General features: G+C 36.9%; 1 pseudogene; it reads left to right on the top strand.

Moving 5' to 3' along the window:
* Window positions 1–21,798: 21,798 nt before the first annotated feature.
* On the top strand, window positions 21,799–22,685 carry LOC148572496 (uncharacterized; annotated as a pseudogene).
* The last annotated feature ends 4,431 nt before the right edge of the window (window positions 22,686–27,116 follow it).

Genomic DNA, 27,116 nt, shown 5'->3' with positions numbered 1-27,116 from the left:
AGTAAAAAAAAAAAAAAAAAGAATGAGTAAGCAAATTAAATGATGTCAAGATTTTTATTTTTCTGTAACCACTTTCACACAGATTATATTCATAGGTAATAATAGCAATGTAATTTTTTTCATGAAAAAATAAATGAATTTAATTTTGAGACATTATTAATATAAAATAATTTTATATGTATATCTAATTATATAATATTATATTGATAAAAATAATTATATTTTATATTAATTACCTAAATAATTATCTAAATAAATAGATATAATTATATAATTATATAAAATATTTTATACTGTTAATATATCAAAATTAACCACAAAATAAAGTGGCCACCACTCAAATAAAGATCCCAAAAATAACTTTATTATAAAGACTGAAGGTTGTGGTAGGCTTAGAGAAGGGGGGTTGAATCTATGCCTTCCTTTTAATTACTGTTGTTACCCCTTTTAAAACAGATTTGCAATTCTGATTTTGTTGTAACTTAGCAGCGGAAATTTATGAGACAATTTATTTTTGTCTCATGAATATCAGAAAACAGAACACAGCAGAGAAGAGAAAAGCTAACACCAGCAAGTATCCTGGTTCGGTTGCCTTGTGCTATGCAACCTACATCCAGTCTCCTCCACAACTGTGGAAGAATTTCACTATAGTAAACAGTATTACATACACCAATAACACAGGATTGACCCAATCCTTTCACACTCAAGTTCTAACCTAACTTGACATTGGCTATGCTAATACCTAACTATACCTCTTAGTGCTAACCCAACTAAGAAATGGATACCATTCAGATACTAGATACAAGACACTTAATCAACCTAAAGAAATCAGAAAATAACTCTAGGCTTTTCTCTCAAGTGTATCTCTCAGCCTTTTTTCCACTCATGGCTTTTTCTCAAGCTTTCTCACAATGCCTTTTCTCTCAAGAAATTACAGAAAGATAAGCTTAGAAAAGTACATTACAATCAGTAAAACATGAAGGAGATTGACTTCATCAACAGCCTCTGTGCTATGCGAAAAACCAGATTAGCAAGCCTCTGATTCAGTTCTTCATACTGGCGGAATGCACCTTTGATTAGGTTACACTGTCCAGTTAGTTGAACTTCTTCAAAGAGCTCTCTCAGAATAATAACCTCTATTCACTGGTTTTCTCTCCTTAGTTTCTGAATGAACAGCAAACTCCTTATATCTCCTTGCATGTGGCTGAGTTCATCTTCCAATGTCAACACCTTGAGCCTTGAGCTTCACCAACCCACAAGCTTACTTTTTCTTCTCAAGCATCAAAGTAGAACTTTTGCTTTTGACTTTTCCAACTTGACCGAAAGCCACAAAACAGTAACAATAGAACTCTTCTTATGGTCAGCTTGATCTTAGCCATTGAAAAACTACTTGGTCCCCAAGTATCACTCGTGACCGTAGATGTGAAGCAGAATAGGGCAGAGACCAACTTTCCCTTCAAAGCCATTTTCGGGTAGTGCAGAGAGTTGGGAAGAAGGGATGAAGATTTGATGCATGCAAGATGAGATGGATTACCTTTCTTAAGCTTGATTTAGCTTGGGATTTCTGTTTTAGCTTCTGTGCTTCAAGCTTCAACTTTCTCTCTCTTGCTTCTTTGGTTATTGGCTTATGGAGGAAGCTTTTTCTCTCTTTCTCTTTCTTACTTTTCTGAACTCTTGATTTGACTTGATTAGAGAGGAGAGGAACGTTGCTTTGGTTGGAGCAAGATGGAGGGAATTGTTTGCTGAAACAAAATTGGGCTTGGATCGGGTAGAGATATGCTTGGCTCATTTTAATTTCTTAAGCTTGCTTCCTTTTGGGCTTTGCTTGATTTACCAGCCCACCAACCTTGTTTTGTTTCTCATTCCATTTGGGCTGTAATTCACATTTTGGCCTGCAACATATAATAAATAATTAGCAACATATACTTATTAATTAAACCACTCTAATTATTTATTTTGCCAAAAATAATGTTTGTCATCACTAATTAATTTAGTTAATTTCTTAACTCAACAATCTCCCCCTTGATGACAAACATGATTTAAGCAATTATCAAAAGGAAATGAGTTTGAGTCAGGTTTAGAAAACTCCCTTTGATTTTTGTCATTTGCTTTTATGTTACTCCCCCTTTCCTTTTCAAGGTTAGCTCCCCCTGAATTTATGCTCTTCTCTTCTTTCCTGTTTACATATACTTATATGGAACTAAACAGATGCTATGTACCAACCAAGAGTATAGCAAACAGTGATAGTTTAAATGGCCAAAATAGAACTTTAATACATCAGGGTCCGAATCAGATAGCAACATATCATAATCAGCCCAACATCAAACTATTACCATCAGCAAACAGATTTAGCATGTGAAAACAAGTATTAATGCAACAAAGATTATTCAACATGCAAACTCAAGTATGGATGCAGCAAAAATCCCAAAAAAGTTACTAGGGTCCTATTGCTATTACTATTACTCCCCCTTTTGTCATCAAGGGTGGATAATAAACAAGATCAACAAAAGCAAAGTCTTGTATCCTGCAGAAAAGAGTTAGAACACATTTCTAAGTGCGAACTAAACGACCAAAGGTGCAGTAGTATCCAGAGTTATTACAGTTATCCAAAATGAAACAGTTCAAAAGTAGCAAAAGAAGCAGAAATCATGAGACAAAAAGAGAGCAGCAGCAGTTTTTATGAGACAACTCCTAGGCATCAGAACCATTCCCTTCCGAAACAGCATCCTCTTCAACATCAGTGGCAGCATCTTCATCATTTTGAAGGTTATCAATGAAGGTCATCAGTACAGCCACTCTATCCCTTGACTTCTTCAGGAAGTTCTCATGCTTGCTAGCCAGCTTCCTTTTCTCTTTGCTCAATTCAATCAAGTGGTTCGATTGAGAGACAAATTCTTGAGCAACATCCCTGACTACATTCAGCAGAGTGGATTTCTTCCCAGTGGAAATGGAAGTACCCTCAGTGGAAGGAGCAGTGGAATCCTCAGGGACAAAATCCTCATCTTCATCATCTAGGACGACTCGTTCAGATCGAGTGGGTCCTTTGTTCTGTTTCACTGAACCACCCCCTTTTAGGTATGAATGTCTATTCTCATATTTCTCATTGGTCAAGTCAACACCAAAATACTCAAAAATACAAGTTAGAAACATGCCATAAGGTAGAGCTTTGTCCTTTTCACTTCTAACAGAATCAAACATGTATCTTACCATCAAGTATGCAAATGAAATTTCAGTTTTGGTGAGAATGGCATATAAAACAAGAGTGTCAGTGTATGAAACCCTTTGATATGAACCACTTTGAGGAAGTATAATGTGGTTGACCATGCGGTGCAACTGAGCACGTTCATATCCTAGGGCTTTGTGTGTGGGTGTAATACCATTTATCAAGGAGATATGTTCACAAATAATAGCCAGGGCATCATTGTAAGAGACACCAACTCCTTCATCCCACTTAACTGACGTGTAGGCACAGGGCCCAACATCAGTATACTTCAAAGCATCACTGATGGTCTCATTGTTTAAAACGATATCTCGACCCTTGACATACGAATGAGCAGTGCCCTCATGATAAGTCATGTTTGCATAAAATTCTTTAACCAACAAGGGATAAACAGGTTTTTTGATATAAAAAAGGTGATTCTAGTCCAGAAAAATCAAGTTATCAACAAAAGGAAAACCTTTTCTTTTCAAAGATGGAAAATCAGCAAGAAAAGAGGGACAAAGGGTACGATACTGGATAACCTTCTCATAAAAATCATTGTTCATGGCAGATTTGAATCTATAAGGGTTATAGTTCGAATGAGAAGTCAAAAAGTGAGCTTTGTGATCAAAAGGTCCAATGTCTGGTTCTTTAACATTCTGGAGAGGGACTTGAGTGTTACCTCGTTGAGATCGCATTGGAACCGACCTGGATTTTGGTTGTGTTGGTTCGGGTATGGGTTCCTCAGTCGCCTGACGTTTGCCTTTGGAGGAGCCAGGCTTTGCTGAACTTGGTTTTGAGGAGCCAGGCTTGGAAGGTGTGGCCTTTGGTGGTGGCGTCGGCTTGGCAGAGGCAGGAAACCTGGGAGTGTTTTTGGTCCGAGCCATGGGGTCACAGCGATGAGGAGAGGTAGGAGGAGAAGGAGAAGGGGTAAAGGTGTGGTCTTGAGAGCGAGTGGATGGCTTTGTGGGTAGCTTGAAAACCTTCTCTCGAGGAGCCCTTTTTACAATGGTTTTCTTCCTCATTAGGTTAGTTTCAATTTAAGAAGAAGAGAGAGCAGTAAGGGTAGTGGTGAAAACCGAAGTGATGGAGAAGGAGTTATGGAGGGAAGAGAGGGAGTGTTGGTAACCGTACCCAAAAAGCAAGTTTCCAAAACCATGCAACTGCATCACCATTTGAAAAGACTTGAAAAGACATGACCTCATTCAAAAAGATTTTATTTGATTTTAAAAATTAATTTTAAAATTTTTAAAACAACAATATTAACCTGAAACACCCTTTTGGGCCAAAATTAGATCCTCTTGAAAATCTTTTGGGCCACAAAACCTTTATTGAAAACTTTTCATGAAACACATAAGTCATCAAAAACTAACACACAAGATTGTAACATTCATATTTGGGCCTTGAGGTGATTTAGATTTAATGAAACATATAGGACAACCCAGATCCGAATTGAGGTTGGTCCAGATCAATTTTTCACTTGAAGCAAGCCCAGAACACGTTGACATGAGGGAAACGTTCATCACCTGCCCAGAATTGTCTCATACCTGTTTAAGAGACAAAAAGCTCTAGCAAATATATTAGCATTTTTCAAACAAGGAATCATAACTCAAAATTCCTAAACAAGTCCTAAGCATGCAGAATCTATCCTCAGCTAATGGTTTTGTAAAAATATCTGCTAATTGCTCCTCTGATTTAACAAATTGAATACTAATATCCCCCTTTTGGACATGTTCTCTTATTGAGTGAAATTTCACTTCAATATGTTTAGTCCTAGAGTGCAAAACTGGATTTTTGGAAATATTAATGGCACTCATATTATCACACAGCAGGGGAATATTTTCAGCCTTTAATTTGTAATCAGCAAGCTGTGTTTTTAACCATAAAAGCTGAGAACAACAAGAAGAAGCAGCTATATACTCAGCCTCTGCAGTGGAAAGAGCCACTGTTGGTTGCTTCTTACTTGACCATACATTTAAGGACTTCCCAAGGAAGCAACATAAACCAGAAGTGCTCCTTCTATCAACTCTATCACCAGCAAAATCTGCATCACAATAACCAACTGCAGAAAAATCATCAATCTTAGGATACCAAAGACCAAAATTGGATGTGCCATGAACATATCTAATGATCCTTTTAACAGCCGAGAGATGTGACTCTTTTGGTTTGGATTGGAACCTAGAACACAATCCAACACTTTGCACAATATCGGGTCTAGAGGAAGTTAAGTACATAAGAGAGCCAATCATTCCTCTATACCTAGTCTCATCAACATCTTTCTCAGTTTCTCCCTTATCTAATTTAGAATTAGGATGCATGGGAGTTCCCATGGGTTTGGCATTTTCCATACCAAATTTCTTAACTAATTCCTTGGCATACTTCTCTTGATGAATGAAAATACCTTTTTCAGTTTGTTTAATTTGCAGCCCAAGGAAGAAATTAAGTTCACCCATCATACTCATGTCAAATTCACTTGTCATGAGTTTTCCAAATTCAGAACAAAGGGATTCATTTGCTGATCCAAAAATAATGTCATCAACATATATTTGGACTAGAATAAAAGAATCATTAGAATTCTTGATGAATAGAGTTGTGTCAGTGGTGCCTCTTTGAAAACCATTTTTCAAAAGAAAAGAACTAAGTCTCTCATACCACGCTCTAGGAGCTTGTCTTAAACCATAGAGAGCTTTCGATAGTTTGAAAACATGATCAAAATGCTTTTTATTTTCAAAACCAGGAGGCTGCTCCACATACACTTCTCTATCTATCACTCCATTCAAAAATGCACATTTCACATCCATTTGGTATAATTTAAAACCACAAAATGCAGCATAAGCTAAGAGAAGTCTTATGGCTTCCATTCGGGCAACAGGGGCAAAGGATTCATCAAAGTCGATTCCTTCTTCTTGGTCATATCCTTGTGCCACCAGCCTTGCCTTGTTCCTTGCAACGCTACCATCTTCTCCCAATTTGTTCCGGAATATCCACTTGGTGCCGGTCACTTTCTTTCCACTTGGCCTTGGAACCAACGTCCACACTTGGTTCTTTTCAAACTCAAGAAGCTCATCCTCCATAGCTTTAACCCAAGAAGGGTCACTAAGTGCTTCCTTGACGTTTTGAGGCTCTATTTGTGAAAGAAGGGCAATGTTTGAACCTTCATTTGCCTTTCTAGTGGAGGACCTTGTTTGCACCCCATGAGAGACGTCCCCAATGACAAATTCCTCAGGATAATTCTTCAAGAATCTCCATTCACGAGGTCTGGTGGACTTGGAGGCAGATTCAGTCACCAAGGGATTCTGTGTGCTGCTGTCTGCAGAATTTCCTTCAGATTCATGAGACAAAATGGAATTGTCTCTTGAATTTTCATCATTTGCTGTTTCTGGTTCAGCTTGTCCAGAATTCTCTTTTCCATGATTCTGAGCAGTCTCATCCTCCTTTTGAGCTTGATTTCCTGCATCAACATCTTCCAAAATGCTTTGCACCAAGTTAGTATCACAGAATGTAACATGTATGGACTCTTCAATAATTCTAGCATCTTGATGATAAACCCTATATGCTTTACTAGTTGTGGAATATCCAACAAACAAACACTCATAAGCCTTTGGATCAAATTTTCCCAAATTTTTTTTGTTATTTAAAACAAAACATTTGCATCCAAAGATGTGCAAGTAATTTAAGTTTGGTGGGTAGCCTTTCCAAAGTTCATAAGGGGTTTTCTTCAAAAATTTCCTTATGATTGTTCTATTTAAAATGTGGCAAGCTGTGTTAACCGCTTCAGCCCAAAGGAATTTTGGAACATTGCTCTCACAAAGCATGGCTCTTGTCATTTCTTGTATGCTTCTATTTCTTCTTTCCACAACACCATTTTGTTGTGGTGTTCTTGGACAAGAGAAGTTGTGAGATATTCCAAATTCCTCACAAAAGGATTCAAACAAATTATTTTCAAATTCAGTTCCATGATCACTTCTTATAGAAGAGATTTTCAAATCCTTTTCATTTTGAATTTTCTTGCAAAAAGGTTCAAAGGCCGAAAATGCTTCATTTTTGTGTGCAAGAAATAAAACCCAACCAAACCTAGTGTAGTCATCCACAATTACTAAACCATAATGTTTACCACCTAGGCTTTGAGTTCTTGTTGGACCAAATAAATCAATGTGTAGCAACTCAAGTGGTCTTTTAGTAGAGATGTCTTCCTTTGGTTTAAAAGAACTTTTTGTTTGTTTTCCCATTTGGCAAGCATCACAAGTGATGTCTTTGTCAAACTTTATCAAAGGAAGACCTCTTACTAGTTCTTTCTTTACAAGTTTGTTTATTTGAAACATACTTGCATGGCCCAATCTCTTGTGCCATAACCACTTTTCAGATTCTTTAGAGTGAAGACAAGCTACATTTTGATTCTTTAGTTCATCAAGAGTAAGTCCATACATATTATTGAAACGCTTGGCAACAAACATCACTTCATTTGTCTTTTCATTAACAACACAGCATTCAAGCCTTTTGAAAACAACTAAATATCCCAAATCACACAGCTGACTTATACTTAAAAGATTGTGCTTTAAACCACAAACTAAAAGTACATCATCAATGAAAGTAGATTGCTCATTACCTACTTTTCCAACAGCAATGATTTTACCTTTACCATCATCTCCAAAGGTCACAAAACCTCCATCATACTTATTTAGTTTGATGAAGTAGATTGACCTTCCAGTCATGTGCCTTGAACATCCACTATCCATGTACCACATGTCCTTTTTGTTCTTGGATGCTAGGCAAATCTGCATGATGAGATTCAAGTAGCCTTAGGTATCCAAATTAATTTGGATCCTTTGAAGTTAATCCATCTTGGTTGCCCAAGTGCATTGAAATCACAAACAATATTGTAGACTTTGTTTCCTACAACTCTCTTTTCAATGAAGCATTGTGCATATGAGTGACCAAATTTCTTGCAATTAAGCAATGATTTTCTGGTGTGTGTTGCTGAAACTGATGTAAGTTATATTGCTTGAAATGATTAAAGCTTTGAAATTTTCTGGTTCTTGGAGGAGATGCATTTCTTTTGACAGACTGATTTTTAGTAAAGTTATTCCTCTTTGCAAAGACATTTTCACCAGAATTTTTTTGAATATTTTTGCCTTTCGAAAATGAGGTTTTGTTGTAAAAAGTTGGTTTCTTGAAAGCAGCCTCATTTTTCGAAATATAACCCAAACCTGGCCGGTTTGAACTCGGTTCAGTTTTTGGTGAAGGGTCAGTTTCACTTGTGTATACTTCATCAAATTTTTCTTCAAATGTTGGAGCATTTTCAATACCAGATTTGTTTGGTATGGTTTTGGTATTTGATGAAGAAGCCACAAACTTTATAGAGGAAATATTAGAAGATGCATCTTCCTTGGCTATGTAGCCTAGACCAGATTTTTCAAACAATGGTCTTTGACTTGCAAGTAATTTGTCCAAGTTACTAGAACCTTGAGCAAATTTTGCTAAGTCACTATTCAGCCTTTTAACCATATCATTTAATCTTTTATTTTCAGCAATTAACTCATGTGAAGGATCCACAATATGCTTTCCTTTTAATTTTTCAAGTTCAGATTTTAGAAATCTGTTTTCTTCAATGATGTCCAAAGCACATTCAGTTTCCTTCACTTTTTCTTTTAAAAATTCATTTTCAGCTCTTAACACATTTCTTTCAGATCTGCATTCATTGTATTTATCAAGCAGTTTTGATGTGTTTAAAGTGAGATCATCAATAATAACATGCAAGTCCTCAATGGTCAAATCATAATAGTTTACCTCATCAAGATTGTTGTTTCCAGCCATGAAGCAGTCTTTGTCATCTCCTTCAGATTCTTCTTCTTCATTTGAGTCATTCTCAAGATCCTCCCAAGCTGCCATGAGTACTCTCTTCCTTTCCCTCTTGCCTTTGTCCTCCTTTTTGAGCTTTGGACAGTTTGACTTGAAGTGTCCAGCCTCCTTGCAATGATGGCATGTCACCTTGCTTAAGTCCATCTTTTGCTCCTTTGAACTTGAACCCTTGTATTTGCTCTTGCTTTTCATCATCCTTCTAAATTTCCTAGCAAAAAACAAAAGTTCGTCATCTGAAATACCATCACTAGACTCACTCTCTTTTGGTTCTATTTGTGACTTGAGGGCTATTCCCTTTTTCTTTGAGTCTGTGTTTGTGTGTGTGGCTTCATAGGCAAGGAGTTTTCCTCTCAGCTCATCATAGGTTATGGGACTTATGTTGTTACTCTCGGTTAAGACAGTGGCAGTGTTTTCCCACTCTTTTGTGAGGCTTCTGAGGAGTTTTCTCACCAAGGTTTGTTCTGCATAGTTTGTACCCATAGCATCAAGGTTGTTGATTATGATTGAGAATCTCTCAAATGCTTCATCAATGCTTTCTCCATCCTTCATGCTAAACATCTCATACTCTTTTCGCAGCATATCAATCCTCGTTTCTTTGACTTGTTTAGTGCCTTCGTGTGTAACCTGGAGTTTTTCCCAGATTTCTTTGGCTGTCTTGCATTTAGACACCTTCCGGTACTCTTCAAAGCTGATAGCACAGTGAAGAAGGTTGATTGCTTTAGCGTTCAGCTCTATCTTCTTCTTGTCATCTTCATTCCATTCAGCTTCTTCTTTCGGAGTCACCACTCCATCAGCACTTGTTTTTGTTGGGATCTTGGGACCACTCACAACGATCTTCCATAAGTTGTAGTCAATGGATTGGATGAAGATCCTTATCCTTTCTTTCCAGTTGGAATAGTTCTTTCCGTTAAAGAAAGGTGGCCGGTTGTTTGACTGGCCTTCAGTGAGGGTGTAGGCAATTGTGGTTGTGCCCAGATTGTTCGCCATTGGATCTTTGCTCCAAGCGGTTAAGCTTGATTCTTGAGACCTTAGCTCCTGATACCAATTGAAGGTTGTGGTAGGCTTAGAGAAGGGGGGGTTGAATCTATGCCTTCCTTTTAATTACTGTTGTTACCCCTTTTAAAACAGATTTGCAATTCTGATTTTGTTGTAACTTAGCAGCGAAAATTTATGAGACAATTTATTTTTGTCTCATGAATATCAGAAAACAGAACACAGCAGAGAAGAGAAAAGCTAACACCAGCAAGTATCCTGGTTCGGTTGCCTTGTGCTATGCAACCTACATCCAGTCTCCTCCACAACTGTGGAAGAATTTCACTATAGTAAACAGTATTACATACACCAATAACACAGGATTGACCCAATCCTTTCACACTCAAGTTCTAACCTAACTTGACATTGGCTATGCTAATACCTAACTATACCTCTTAGTGCTAACCCAACTAAGAAAGGGATACCATTCAGATACTAGATACAAGACACTTAATCAACCTAAAGAAATCAGAAAATAACTCTAGGCTTTTCTCTCAAGTGTATCTCTCAGCCTTTTTTCCACTCATGGCTTTTTCTCAAGCTTTCTCACAATGCCTTTTCTCTCAAGAAATTACAGAAAGATAAGCTTAGAAAAGTACATTACAATCAGTAAAACATGAAGGAGATTGACTTCATCAACAGCCTCTGTGCTATGCGAAAAACCAGATTAGCAAGCCTCTAATTCAGTTCTTCATACTGGCGGAATGCACCTTTGATTAGGTTACACTGTCCAGTTAGTTGAACTTCTTCAAAGAGCTCTCTCAGAACAATAACCTCTATTCACTGGTTTTCTCTCCTTAGTTTCTGAATGAACAGCAAACTCCTTATATCTCCTTGCATGTGGCTGAGTTCATCTTCCAATGTCAACACCTTGAGCCTTGAGCTTCACCAACCCACAAGCTTACTTTTTCTTCTCAAGCATCAAAGTAGAACTTTTGCTTTTGACTTTTCCAACTTGACCGAAAGCCACAAAACAGTAACAATAGAACTCTTCTTATGGTCAGCTTGATCTTAGCCATTGAAAAACTACTTGGTCCCCAAGTATCACTCGTGACCGTAGATGTGAAGCAGAATAGGGCAGAGACCAACTTTCCCTTCAAAGCCATTTTCGGGTAGTGCAGAGAGTTGGGAAGAAGGGATGAAGATTTGATGCATGCAAGATGAGATGGATTACCTTTCTTAAGCTTGATTTAGCTTGGGATTTCTGTTTTAGCTTCTGTGCTTCAAGCTTCAACTTTCTCTCTCTTGCTTCTTTGGTTATTGGCTTATGGAGGAAGCTTTTTCTCTCTTTCTCTTTCTTACTTTTCTGAACTCTTGATTAGAGAGGAGAGGAACGTTGCTTTGGTTGGAGCAAGATGGAGGGAATTGTTTGCTGAAACAAAATTGGGCTTGGATCGGGTAGAGATATGCTTGGCTCATTTTAATTTCTTAAGCTTGCTTCCTTTTGGGCTTTGCTTGATTTACCAGCCCACCAACCTTGTTTTGTTTCTCATTCCATTTGGGCTGTAATTCACATTTTGGCCTGCAACATATAATAAATAATTAGCAACATATACTTATTAATTAAACCACTCTAATTATTTATTTTGCCAAAAATAATGTTTGTCATCACTAATTAATTTAGTTAATTTCTTAACTCAACAAAGACGCTTACGTGGCAAAACCTAAACCATACATTCTAAAACCACACTTTTCATTACAAAACACTTAAAACAATAACATATCACAAAGAAAAGCATCACCTAATGAAAAAAAGTAAATTAGAAGAATTAAGAGAAGAAATAATTAAATTATCAAAATTAATAGATCAAAAACTAATGATTTTAACTAATGTTAACTGTAATGATACCGAATTCTTAAAATCAATACAAAATGATTTTTTTCAAAATCTTTATTTTACTATAAGTTTTATTGAAGGGCTTCAAAAACCTGAAAAAACTTATATTTCACACGGAATTTCTAAAAAATGTTACCATGGAAATGATTCCCCACATCTTTATCATACTTTTAACCCACAATTAAATTATATAGTAGATATGCTTGAAGAAATATTAGTATCCATAAAATTTCAAAGAAATAAGGAAAAAGGAAATCCCAAAGAAGAAAATTTTCAAAATATAATCAACATAGCAGAATTAAAAGTAAAACCACCATTAAAATTATGAATATTGAAGAAAAGTTAGAAGAAGTTACAATGCTTTTTAAACAATTAAAAATAGCTCAAGAAAATAATATTATGGAACAGAGATTTCAAATAGAAGAAGAATTAGTAAATTCTGAAAATATAGAAAATGAAGAACACATCCTAGATTATTCAAGTGACGAAGAACCAGCAATTCCAATACAAGTAAAAAATGAAGCTGGAACATCTAAGGATAATCAATCTCAATTTAAATGGAAACATGTTTTGAAAATTTTGCTTTTAAAAAGGGATTTATAAATAAAGATTTAAAATATACAAAAATACCATCAAAATACGTTCCTAAAATCCAGGAAATAGAAGGAGAAAGAATGCTCGATTTAGACCGTAAAAAGAATGAAAAAGAAATTTTCGAGAACTGGTTGAATTCCTTCTTATTAGAAGCCTTTACTAATCCAAAACTTAGTGAATTGTCTGGAAGAGATATTTGGAATTACATAGGATTTCATACCAAAGGAACTGTAAGGGATTATATGATATCAATAGAAAACCAAATAATAGAAGAATTAGCAACAAAAATAACAGCTTATGATAAGATATTACATATAATGATGATTCTATATAAAGAATTTTTTGGAAAAAATAATATAGATCATAGACAAGAAGTCTATAATAAAGAATATCAAGAAGCAAAAAACCATTTAGCTAATATTCAGATATATGATTTATGTGATGTGGAGTCTTATATATGTGAATATAGAATACATTATTATAAATTAAAAGAAGAAGATAAAGACCATTATCTTAGTATGTATATAACAAAACTTCCATATCCTGCTAATGAATTTATAATGGGAAGATTTATAAGAGAAATAAATAGAGGGACAATTGAAAATAATTTTGGTGGAGCAACCTCTGCAATAAGAGAGGAAATAAAAGAACGTTGTATGCAAGAAGCGACTCAAAAAAGATTTGCAAATATAATTAGAATTTGTTGTCAAGATAATGAAGAGATACCTAAAAAATATGGTCTTAATAAAAATTTTCAAAGAAAAAGAAAATATCAATTTAGAAAAAGAAAATACTATCCAAACTGGAGAAAAAAGAGATATTTTAGAAAAAGAAATAACAATAAAAACAAAAGACAAAACAATGATTATTGCCCAAATAAAAAAAAATTGTAAGTGTTGGTATTGCCAAGAAGAAGGACATTATGCAAATGAATGTCCAAAAAAGAAGGATAAAAAGGACCTTACCAAACAATTAGAAATTGCTAAGTCTTGTTTTATGGAACCTTTAGAGAAATCAGATGATAACTTAGACTATATTTTTGAATATGTCTCAGAAACAGACTCAGAGACTGAGTAATAATGCTACATTTATTACTATAAAAATAACAGAAAAAATTTTAAATGCTTTCATAGATACTGGAGCAACACAATGCTTTGCTAGTACAAATATAAAACTTAATTGAAAAAAATTAAAGAAACCATTAAGAGTTAGAATAGCTGATAAATCAATACATAAAATTGACCAAAAGGCTGAAATAGCTGAAATATTTATTCAAAATTATAGGTTCATTGTTCCATCCATATATATGCTAGATTCTGGAATGGATTTTATCATAGGAAATAACTTCTTAAAGTTATATCATCCATTCATTCAAGAATTAACATATATAGTTTTAAAAGCTCCACACGATTCTTCAATAAATCAAAAATCAAAACGTATAAAAATACCAACTACTACTATAGATAAGATCTTAAAATTTAAAATATTTTCTATATTAGAAACGTGTTATTTAAATTTATATTTTCAGATAAATATTCCAAAAAATAATCTTAAAATAAAGATAGAAGAACTTTTGGATGAAATTTGTGTTGAAAATCCTTTAGATATTAAAAATACAAATAAAGAATTAGTAAGTATTAAATTAAAAGATCCTAGAAAAGAAATAAATGTTCCAAATAAAATTCCTTATTCCGCAAGAGACAGAGAAGAGTTCTCATTAGAATATAAAGATCTTTTGAAAAAAGGAATTATAAGATTAAGTAAAAGTCCTCATGCGGCTCCAGCCTTTTATGTCGAAAACAATAATGAAATTAAAAGGGGAAAATGAAGAATGATAATTAATTATAAGAAGATGAATGAAGCAACTATTGGTGATGCTCATAAACTTCCAAGAAAAGATTCTATTTTAGAAAAAATCAAAGGAGCAACTTGGTTTTCATCTCTTGATGCAAAATAAGGATATTGGCAACTTCGTTTAGACGAAGAAACAAAGAAATTAACTGCTTTTACTTGCCCAACAAAAGAATCAACAAGTGTGTTGCTCTATGAATGGAATGTATTACCATTTGGATTAAAACAAGCCCCAGGTATCTATCAAAGATTTATGGAAGAAAATTTAAAAGAATTAAATGAGTTTGTTTTAGTTTACATTGATGATATATTAATTTTTACAAAACGGGATAAAAAAGATCATCTTCAAAAATTATTAATAGTTTTAGAAAGATGTAAAGAAAAAGGATTAGTTCTTAGCAAAAAGAAAGCAAGAATAGCAAAACAAGAAATAGAGTTCCTTGGATTAATTCTATCCACTCAAGGAAAGCTAAAACTTCAACCAAATGTTTTAGAAAAGATAAATTTATTTCCTAATAAAATAGAAGATAGAAAACAATTACAAAGATTTTTAGGATGTATAAATTATATTTCTGATCAAGGATTTTTAAAGAATATAACAGAATACACTAAAAGCTTATTTCCAAAAATAAGTACTAAAAAAGAATGGAAATGGAAAGAAAAAGATAGTATGCAAATTCAAAGAGTCAAAGAATTATGTGAAAAACTTCCAGAACTTTATATTCCAGAAGAAAACGACTATTTAATAGTAGAAACAGATGCTTCAGACATAACCTGGTCAGGATGTCTAAAAGCTAAGAAAGCTATAAGAAGTTTGGAACAAGAAAAAGAATCACTAGATTCTAAATATTCCCCAAAGGAATTACTTTGCAGGTATATTTCAAGGACTTTTACTCCAACAGAACAGAGGTATACTACTCATGAAAAGGAAACTCTAGCAGCAATTAAATCTCTTAAAAAATAGAAAATTGATTTACTACCCAGAAAATTTACATTAAGGACAGATTCAAGTTACCTAACAGGTTTCATACGATATAATCTAAAAATTGATTATAATCATGGACGATTGGTAAGATGGCAATTATTTTTGTTACAATATCCAATAAAGATTGAATATATTAAGGGTGACAAAAATGTTATTAAAGATACATTAACAAGAGAATGGAGTTCGTCTACAACGCATTAGATCAAGAAATTCAAAAATATGAGCAAGAACTCGAAAAATGCAAGCATTGTCAACAAATAAGGACACAGATCCAATCCCTCAAGAAGGCCATTGAAGCAATAAAATCAACACAACAAGCGAAATCATCAGAGTTCAGCCAGCTAAGCATGGTGGACAAATCAGGTGAAGAAAAAATTTCAGAAAATAAAACAATTGCTGAAATTATTAAAAAATCCACCCAAGATAAAAAATATTATGTAATTTATAATGGCCCCATGAAAGGAGTATATGATGCCTGGGAAAAAGCAGCACCATTCACACATCAATCAAGGATAATTCATAAAGGATGATTTTTAACACTGGAAGAGGCAAAGGAATCCTTCAGGAAATATGAAGCTCTTCATCCAGAGCAAACCCTAAAAAGAGCAGATAAAGCTCCAATTCAAACCCAGAGAACAGGAATAATAAGAAACATTCCTACAAGGGCTGAAATCAAGGAAAAAAAAAGGGTTTGTAGATCAAATCTCAGAGAAACCCTTAATATAGTCCTGAATTGGACTGAAGAAAAAAGGGCAATTTTGGAATATTATCCTATTGCCAAAGAACAGCTAACAAAGCTAGTTATCTTTCCAGATGCTTCCCCATCTGACACTTATCAGTTCTTCCAGTATGGATTAATTGATACAATTTTAATTTTTAATGATCTAAAAATTATTAGTGAGTTTCCTGCAGGATTTGTTGATGCAGTAAAGAGATTTAAAAATATGATTGACAATGTAAATCCAAGGGATGTATCCCTAAAATTTACAAACAGTCAACCTATTTTTAATGAAAAAGAAGAATGCTTGGTTCCAGCACACCAAGTAATATTCATGTCCGTCTTCCCAGGAAATTTTTAACCAATTGATCAAATTCAAGATTTAACAATTTACAGTCATGAAGGAAGACTAGCTAGCACATTAGCAAGGGTCTTTGAAAGAACTCAAAAAATAACGAAGGAGTCTCACACAAGGATTAATTATAAAAGTAGAAATACTCTGCTTGTGTCCAGTAAAATAAATGAAATTGAAGAAAGAGAAATGAGACTCTTGGTGGAATTTGAATCAGCATTCTACAACTTATCTGGACTTTTAGAAAAACTCCCTGAAGGGATAAAGAGGAATCTCTGCTATTTGATAAAAGACAGAGAAGACCACAAATGCCAGCTATGTGCCTCAGAAATATCTGAAGAAAGCAATAATGAAACGGAATCAACCCACATGATAAAAGAAGAGGACAATGCATCCGAAGCCCACATGATAAAAGAAGAGGACAGTGCATCTGAAGCATCCCTCAACATTATTGCATAATGACGTAAGCGCTTAGGTCATAAGGCACCAACAATGTAGCTAGTGCAAGATAATAAACAATGACGTAAGCAATGACGTCATAAGAAGGGTAAGGATGGGAATTGTCCATCAGACCCAACCATTATAAATAGATTGCTTAGGCAATTGTAAGAGCCATCAGAAAACAGAAAGCAGAAGGCTAAGAGTACTCATATGCTAGGAAAGCAAGGAGGAAGCTGCCGAGGCGATTCTGTAGTCTGACAAAGAATTCCCTTAGAGATAAATAGTTCTAAACTCTCCTCTGGAGTTAGTATCTACAATCTCCCCTCTGGAGATAAAAACATCTTATGTAAAATATACTAAATAAAGGAAGTTTTTCTCCAGAAAAGGTACATCTTCATCCTAGTCTTTTAGTTATGAATTATTTAGAAAGTTTAGAATTAATGGAAGAATCTGATTATTATAGATTAACTGCTTTATTAGATAATGAAAAACATGTTGTTCTAAAAACAGAATTAAATCTCAAATCAAATGAAAATTTTAATAAACAAAATCTTTTAAAAGAAGTCTTTAATAGAAAAAATATAATATACTATGGAAAAATTCAACTTGAAGCCCCTATAAAGATAAAATCTGCCAATGGAGAACTTGAAATAGCTTTGATAAATGATGAAGAATTGAGTAAACAGATTGAGAAAATTAAGGATCAACAAAAAAGATCTAAAATTGGATGGATTCATATTAGTACTATACAAGTCTTAATCAAATCTACATATATGAAAGGAATTAATTCACCAATAAGTTTAGCAATCTGTGACAAAAGAATTACTGATGACCTAATAGATCAAATAATTGGAATTGTTCATGGAAATTTGGCAAACGTAAATGTTAAATTCAATGCCCATCTTGGATATGCTATACCTTTATCAACTGAAAATCTTGGAAGATCTATAAGTTTGGCTTATAAATTTCACAGAAAGAATCTAATGGAACAAGATGATGAACCATTTTCAATTACATATGCAATAAATTATGCTTTAACAAATAGCCATCATAGTATAATATTTAAAAACAGAGAAAGAATTTATGTCGATGAATTATTTCAGAAAACTGTAAAAACAGAAATACCAAAATATAAAGCTATTGAAAACCCAGTTCTATTATTAAAAGAACCATCAGGAAAATTGGTTTCATCAAATTTTCAAATAAGAGAATTTAAAATTAATAGCCCTTTAAGTTTATCTAAGTTAAAAATTAAAGAAGAAAATTCTGAAATAAAAGAATTAACAAAAAAGGTCAAAAAATTAAATGAAACTCTAAATACTAAATTATGACAATAAATAAAGAAGAAATATATATAACTTATCAAGACAAGAAACAAGAGCTCTTTGAAAGAGAAAATCGTTTGAATTATTTACAGTTTTCTGAAATAAATCAAAGAGCATTTGAAGCTCTAAAAATAATCTATGACAAGTTGAAAAGAGAAGTTGAAGAGCTAGAAAATTAATAGAATCTCTAGAAAATAGTGATGAATCGATGATAGAGTTTGCAGAAATTTTAAAATAAATAATGAAGCATAAAAAGATTGAAAAACCAGAAAATAAAATAAAAAGGAAAAGGGCGAAGAAATTAAAAAGTAAAATAGAGGAGTATAAAAGGGAATTAAATAATCTTTAGATCGAAATTGATGATCTTATAATAAAAATGATAGAAATAAGAATAAATATAAACAAGTTGGAATTAAACTTAAAAAATTTATAAATGCCTGGGAAACCATATTATGACTTAAAAGAATTAAAACTGTTGAAAGAAAAAATAGAGAATGAAGTTGAAAAATTAGAAAGATATTTAGAAACAAGAGAAAGTGTAGAAATAAAAGAAGTTTTTGAGGATTTGAGAAATTATATTAAAGAAAAAGACAAACAGATAAAAGATTTTATATACAATAATCCATGCAAAAAAGAATATTATAATTATGATAGAAATTAAAACAGAGTTAAAAAACTATAAATATGAAATCAGAATTATAAATATACATCAAGGACTAGTAATAAATGATCATATAACAAATACAAGAGAAATAGTGGAAATGGTCAATACTTTAGATTATGAAGTTGCAAATTATTTTTATCAAAATCCTTTAAACAAAGCACCACCAATTGAATCTATACAAATTATAAACTTATTCGAAGCAAAATATGAAAAGTTAGTAGAAATTTCGAAAAAGAAATTAAAAGAAAAGTCGAAATTGAAAAATTGGTATCAGAGCCAAGTTAACAATTAAAGGTAACACTTTCTCTTTAAGCAACACTTTTAGTGATACGCTTTTAAATCAATAACAACCACAAAATAGAAAACGTCTTTACAAAAAGATGAAAAAGGCAACTTTATCATAGTAGCCACTATATAGGGAACCCCTGTCGTTATGCTTAGATATGAACTCTGAAATGGCTTGGTCAATCTAATAATGTTGACGGATAACGATAACATAAAAAATATAATAATTTACTATTTATACTTTTATATATGTAAAATTTATAATTATTCCATCTAATTATTTTAGTACTAATTTAAGAATATAAAATAAAAAAAATTTAGATTATTTTAAATTTATTTTTTATTATCTTCTAAAAGTATTTAGATCCTTGATATTTATCGAATTAAGCCATTCGTTGAAAACTATTAGTGTTAATAAATTGGTACAACAACATTTTTTGAAGTGATAGGCCTCTTAACTCTTTAATTATGGTCTTTAATTTAATCTTGAAAAATGAACAATTTCAGCCTCTATATATACTACCTTAAAAAAAACTCTATCGAGTCAAGTTGCATGGATTGAATTCTTAGTAAGAAAAGTTTGAAATATTGATGATTTTATTAATTAAGAAAAAGCATTGTTATTAATGACTTCTTTTAAAAGTTAGATTATGACATGTTCTTTTTTTAATCTAGTTTCAGCTTAATTGTCAATCATATCATCATCATAAAATATAGAATAACGTTTGTTACGGTGGGTAACCAGAGATTAGTGGGCCGGATGGCGTTGGTTGGCCCAAACGTGTGAGGGAGGTGACTATCGAGTGAACCTGAAACTCGGTGTTCCTCCGTCCGACTTGTACGTGTGAAAGAATGGGGGGTGGTACCTGCAAAGACACTCCGATGCCTAAGTTAGCAAGAGTGTGAGCAAGTTTAGAATGTATTGGACTTAGTGATACCTGAGGGATGTCAGGGTATTTATAGTGGTGAACCAATAACCACCGCTGAAGTAGTGCCACCTTTTTAGGTGGATAACCGTTCCCATATCTTAGGGAGGTTAAGATATGGCTCTATGAAGTGGTTGGAGAGTTTCTAGGGGCAGTTACTCATTCGAATGAGTGTTATCTGCCAGCTAACCCTCGTATCCGACTTCTTTGGAGCAGGCCGTGCTCAGTACCGACTTCTGGGGATGAAGGCTGGTACTGGGTGAGGGCCAACCCTTTGGGTTGGGCCTTTTTGCTTGGATCTTGGACCTTTATTATTGGGCCAGGGTAGGAACAGTGCCCCTACTCGAGCCCAATTTCTTTTTAGGATTTGGGTTCGAGTATTCAACTCGGGGTCGTAGCCGATTTGCAAGAGGACCGACGTGATGGTTTAAGAACCGACGTGGTTTTTCGTGACCTTTTGGTTCTGACAGTTACGTCTAATCAAGCGTCGTGTCCATTAGGGGTGTGCGTAGGGATTTAATGGCCTTGGTAACGGTGCATCTTCATTAATGATTGCCCCAATTTTACCATTATGCCCCTAACGTCTTTATAAATACTTTCCCTCTCTTTCGTTGTTTCGTTTCTGCAATCTTTCAAATTTCCCTTACATTTGTTCGTGCTGCGTTCTTGCGTTTCAAAGGCTTTTATTTCCTCCAGTCTTGATTTCAGACTTAAAGGTTAGCCTTTCCCCTTCTGTAACATGCGTTCTATTTGTGTGTCTTTATCTTGTAGGTAGATTTGGTTTGTAGGCTTTAGTTCCGTATCCCTTCCCTTAGAGACCGTGTGTTGATTTTCCTTTTCTTTTGTAGGTTTCTTGTCACCCTTTTTTAAGAAAAGAAATGGCTTCCGTAGACGCTCTCTCCCAGTGGGTTGATGTTACGGTCCTAGGGGAGGAGTCCTCGGTTGATACTGAATTTATCACCCACCTGCGTACTCACTATAGAATTTGTACTTCTGAAGAAGATGAACCGAAGTACGAGTTGATAGTCCCGGGTCCAGAAGACCGGGTTTGTTTCGGGAGGGCCGACGAGACGGCCCCTCATTTCTTTTTTATGTATGAGAGCATGGTTACTCGTTTGGGCGTTTTTCTCCCCTTTTCAGAGTTTGAAATGTCTGTGTTGCGTCATTGCCGGGTTGCCCCCACCCAGCTTCACCCCAACTCTTGGGGTTTTTTGAAAATTTACCAATTCATCAGCCAGGCCTTAGAGTTTCCGACTTCTCTGAGGATTTTCTTCTATCTCTTCCATATGACCAAGCCCTTCAGTGGGTTAAATAATAAGCAACAATGGGTGTCCTTCCGTGCCATTCAAGGTCGGAGGCTTTTTACCCTTTTTGACGAATCCTTTCATGATTTCAAAAACTATTTTTTCAAAGTTCAAGCAGTAGAGGGTCACCACCCCTTTTTCTTGGATGATGATTCTTCTCCCCGGTTCCCTTTATATTGGCTAGAGGCCTCTCCCTGCGAGAAATATGGTCTGGACGACCTGGATGAGGTGGAGGCGGCCATTGTGGGGTTCCTCCGAGAAGTGTGGGGGAGGGCCCCATATTTGGATACCAAAAAGTTTCTCCAGGGGTCGCCGACCTTTGTCCAGTCGCAACTAGGTAGCTTTTTGCGTTTTTCATTTATCTCCGACTTGCAACTTCTTTTACCGACTTGTCTGATTTATAGCTGCCAATTTGTTTTTGTAGAGATGGCAAAGAAAAATGCTCAAGAGTCTTTCCAGAGGGTTCAGGAAGCTAAGGCGAAGTCTCGCGCCAGATCTGGTGGTGCTAGGGTGGTTGTCTCTCCTTCTCCTCCTCCTCGGAATGTTGGGACTCCCTCCCAACCTATTGTGATTTCTTCCTCTGCTTCCTCTCTGCCACCCCCTTCCGTCCGACCTACTCCCGAACCAGAGCTGAAGAAGCGCAAGACCTTAGAGTCTGGCGCTTCTGGTGAGGCGGACGCTCTTGCGTTCGTCCGAAAGAACATCTATCCTCATGCTCGTATGAGTATGGATGATGTTTCTGTTCGGCACTACCTCACTACTGTGGTTGAGGAGAGTCTCAAGACGGCGGGGGTTTGTGGCAAACTCTTGGATATATTTGAGAAGACTCCTATCAGCTCTTTAGGGACGACCTCGAGGGTCGAGGAGCTGGAGGGTAGGCTTCGCATATATCAGGAGCATGAGAGGGAGTTGGAGGGGAAAGTCGCCAAGCTGAAGGAGGAGAGGGACAGTCTCCGGGAGAAGGGGCAGAAGTTGCAGGCCCAATGCAACATGGAGGTAGATTTGAGGAAAGCAGCGCAAGCCAGCTACAATAGTTTATTTGCTGATCTTGTGTCTGTAAAGAACGATTTGCTGAATGCTCGGAAGGCCTACACCGAGTTGGAGGACTCTATTACGGATGGTGCTGATGAGGCCTGGAGGATTTTCAAGGAACAGGTCGGAGTTATTGCTCCTGACTTGGACCTTTCTCCTTTGGACCCTGATAAGATTGTTATTGATGGCGCCATCGTGGATCCTCCTGTCCCCATAGTGGAGTCTGAGTCTGATTTAAAGACTCGGGGGCAGAGGATCGTAGAGTCCCCTCCTCGCTCTAAGGACGCTCCGAGTTCCTCTACCATTCTTCCGACTTCCTCTTCGACTCCTGCTCCTGGCGTTCCCCCTGACTCTGCTGGTGGTGATCTTCTTAAAAAGTGATTTTGGCTATTGGGGCCCGGCCTGTGGGCCCCTCTTTTTAAACTCTTTATATTTATTTGTTGGTGTTTTGAACAGTTTTTTGGCCTTTTAAGGCCGTAAACAAAACAATTTATGATGCCCTTTTTTAATAAGGGTTTAATTTAGCGTTAAATAAATGCCCTTTTTGGATAAGGGTTTTGAGTTACCTTATGCGCGCATGCTTTTTCTGTTCGTGGTTCTTTTGATTCTTTGATCTTTTCTAGAAAAACCTTTTCTTTGGGGCTTTCCCACTTTTCTGAATCTTCTTTGATCTTCAAGGCAGCTTTACAATTTTTCTTAGTTTTTCTTATCTCTTTTTATTATTCCTAGTACTCAATTTCGTTTTATTGAGCTTTTCGTGACTTAGGCTACTTTTGCGATTCATTTTAATTTTACTCGGTTTCGCATTCTGACTTATGAGTCGGACTGCTCCCGAGTTTATCATGATCGACTTCTATAACCTCTTTACGCCGACTTGTACCTCGTCGTTTTATCCTGACGACCATCTAGGTCGGTTCATGGGATTTTCACGTTTTGTCGAGCTTAAATCGGCGCGTTTCGTAGAAAGAGAATAAAAAAGGGAATTTAAAAGAGATATTTAAAAAAAAAGATCTTTATTAGTTAAGGAGGTACCTTATTGCTACTAAGGGTTTTTGATAATTTATTTCCCTTAGCCCCTACTATGATGCCTCGTTAAAAACCCTTCTCCAGAAAAAACCCTTTGATTCTGGGAAAAAATCATGAAGCTGGGAAAAGAGTACATCAGGGAGTAGAGTTTGCTTTTAACTGTAGTACCTTTTCATATTACAAGCATGCCATGACCTTGGTAACTCGGTGCCGCCTAAGTCGGTCACCTTATAATAGCCCTTTCCTAAGACCTCCTTGACCTTGTATGGTCCTTTCCAATTAGCAGCGAGCTTTCCCTCCCCCGATTTGTTGACTCCAATGTCGTTTCTGATTAAGACTAAGTCGTCAGGGGTGAAACTCCTTCGAATGACTTTTTTGTTGTACCTTGTAGTCATCCTTTGTTTCAACGCTGCTTCTCTTATCTGAGCTTCTTCTCGGACTTCAGGGAGCAAGTCGAGCTCTTCTTTGTGTCCCTGTATATTCCTGATCTCGTCGTGGAAGATCACTCTTGGGCTTTGCTCATTGACCTCTATTGGGATCATGGCTTCTACGCCATAGACTAGTCGGAAGGGTGTTTCTCCAGTGGCGGATTGGGGGGTTGTTCTGTAAGCCCATAGTACTTGTTGGAGCTCTTCAGCCCAAGCTCCTTTCGCCTCTTGTAATCTTTTCTTCAGCCTTGCCAGTATGATTTTGTTGGCTGCTTCGGCTTGCCCATTGGCTTGTGGATGTTCCACTGAGGTGAACTGGTGTTTGATGCTCATACTGGCTACTAGGCTTCTAAAGGTGGAGTCGGTGAACTGGGTTCCGTTATCCGTGGTAATGGAATAAGGTATCCCATACCTTGTAATTATATTTTTGTAGAGGAACCTCCGACTTCTTTGTGCAGTGATGGTGGCCAGTGGCTCTGCTTCTATCCACTTTGTGAAATAATCTATTCCCACTATTAGGTATTTAACTTGTCCTAGCGCCTGGGGAAAGGGACCTAATAAATCCATTCCCCATTTTGCAAAGGGCCATGGGGAAGTGATACTAATGAGCTCTTCTGGGGGAGCCACGTGGAAATTTGCATGCATCTGTCATGGCTGGCACTTTTTCACAAATTCTGTGGCATCTTTCTGTAAGGTTGGCCAGTAGAATCCAGCTCGGATCACTTTCCTGGCCAATGATCTGGCTCCGAGGTGGTTCCCGCAGATTCCACTATGTACCTCCTCCAACACCTCGGTGGCTTTTGAGGTCGGTACACACTTTAACAATTGTGTTGATATCCCCCTTCTATAGAGAACATTTTTCACCAAGGTATAATGTTGTGCTTCCCTTCGGATTTTCTGGGCTTCTTTTTCCTCCTTAGGGAGGATGTCGAATTTTAGGTATTCGACTAAGGGGTTCATCCATCCGAGGTTTAATCCGACCACTTCAAAGACTTCTAGTGTGTCTTCCGTTTTTGCCACTGAAGGTTCCTGGAGAGTCTCTTGAATCAGGCTTCTGTTATTTCCTCCCGGCTTGGTACTTGCTAGCTTGGATAGGGCGTCTGCTCTGCTGTTTAGATCCCGAGTTATGTGTTTCACCTCGGTTTCTGCAAAGCGCCCCAGGAGCTCCGAAGCTTTTTCCAAGTACCTTTTCATATTTGGGTCCTTTGCCTGATATTCTCCACTTATTTGGGAGGTCACCACTTGGGAGTCGCTGTATACCATCACCTTCATAGCACCGACCTCTTCAGCCAGCTTCAATCCTGCGATCAAGGCTTCGTATTCTGCCTGATTATTTGAAGCTGGGAATTCAAACTTGAGGGAAACCTCTATCTGGGTTCCCCTTTCATCTACCAATATTATGCCTGCGCCACTTCCTGTTTTATTGGAGGATCCATCCACATAGAGTTCCCAGGTAGTCGGTTTGTCCTCTTTGTCTCCTGCATATTCTGCAATGAAGTCGGCGAGGCACTGGGCTTTAATTGCCGTCCGAGTCTCGTACTTCAAGTCGAACTCGGAGAGCTCTATTGCCTACTGGACCATTCTTCCTGCAACATCCGTTTTTTGGAGGATTTGCTTCATGGGTTGGTTTGTGCGGACTCTTATTGTGTGAGCTTGAAAGTAAGGCCGTAGCCTTCGAGAGGCTACTACTAAGGAGTAGGCAAACTTTTCTAATTTGTGATACCTTAGCTCAGGGCCCTGTAGAACTTTACTGATGAAGTAGATTGGGTGTTGACTGACCTCGTCTTCTCTTATCAAGGCTGCTGAGACGGCCTTGTCTGCCACGGATAGGTATAGGACGAGGTCTTTTCCGGCTATAGGTCGGGTCAATATAGGAGGTTGGCTTAAGAATCTTTTGAACTCCTGGAACGCCTCCTCGCATTCGGGAGTCCACTCAAACTGGTGCCCCTTTTTCAGCAGGGAGAACAGTGGAAGGGATCTTAATGCTGATCCTGCCAGAAATCTGGAGAGAGCTGCTAGTCGGCCGTTCAGCTGTTGGACCTCTCTCAAACAAGTCGGGCTTTTCATCTCTAGGATAGCTCTACACTTGTCGGGATTGGCTTCGATCCCTCTTTGTGTTAGCATGAATCCTAGAAATTTTCCTGCCTCCACTGCGAAGGCGCACTTTGCAGGATTTAGTCTCATCCCGTGCAACCTTATGGTGTCAAAGACTTGCGAGAGGTCGGATAGGAGGTCGACCTTCTCCTTGGTTTTTACTAACATATCGTCGACATATGCTTCCATTAAGCTCCCTAAGTGGGGGGCAAACACCTTATTCATCAGCCTCTGATATGTGGCCCCTGCATTTTTCAACCCAAATGGCATGACCACGTAGCAATAGTTGGCTCTGGGCGTGATGAATGATGTTTTTTCCTGGTCTGGTTCATACATCGGGATTTGGTTATATCCTGAGTAGGCGTCCATGAATGATAGGTATTGATACCCCGAGCTAGAGTCCACTAGGGCGTCAATACTTGGTAGTGGATAAGGGTCCTTGGGACATGCCTTATTTAAGTCGGTGTAGTCGACGCACATTCTCCATTTACCATTTTGTTTTTTGACTAGCACTATATTGGCTAGCCATGTTGGATATTTGACTTCTCTGATGAAGCCGGCTTCTAGGAGCGCCTGCACTTGCTCTTCTACTACTAGGGCTCGCTCTGGGCCGAGCTTGCGTCTTCTTTGTTGCACAGGTCGGGACCCTGAGCAGACCGAGAGCTTGTGGGACATGAGCTCGGGATCTATCCCAGGCATGTCGGAGGCCTTCCAGGCGAAGAGATCTGAGTTATCTCTTAGGAGCTTAATCAACCCTTGTCTTAGGGTTTCCCCTAGGTTGGCTCCTATGTGAGTGTTTTTTCCTTCCTCTTCGCCGACCTGAATCTCCTCAGTTTTTCCCCCGGGCTGTGGTCGCAGTTCTTCTTTAACCCTTGCTCCCCCGAGTTCTATTGTGTGAACTTCTTTACCTTTTCCTCTCAGGTTTAGGCTTTCATTGTAGCACTTTCTTGCCAACTTCTGATCTCCCCTCACCGTTGCTGTCCCCGACGAGGTCGGGAACTTCAAGCAGAGGTGGGGTGTCGATACCACCGCTCCGAGTCGGTTAAGGGTAGCTCTGCCGATTAAAGCATTATAGGCCGATCCCACGTCGATGACTATGAAGTCTATACTCAGAGTCTTTGATTTTTCCCCCTTTCCAAAGGTGGTGTGGAGGGGCAAAAATCC

Source organism: Arachis ipaensis, chromosome B3 (genome assembly GCF_059453495.1).
Source record: "Arachis ipaensis isolate K30076 ecotype BB chromosome B3, ASM5945349v1, whole genome shotgun sequence".
NCBI classification, from domain to species: Eukaryota; Viridiplantae; Streptophyta; class Magnoliopsida; order Fabales; family Fabaceae; genus Arachis; species Arachis ipaensis.
This window is presented reverse-complemented; position numbering and strand designations above follow the sequence as displayed.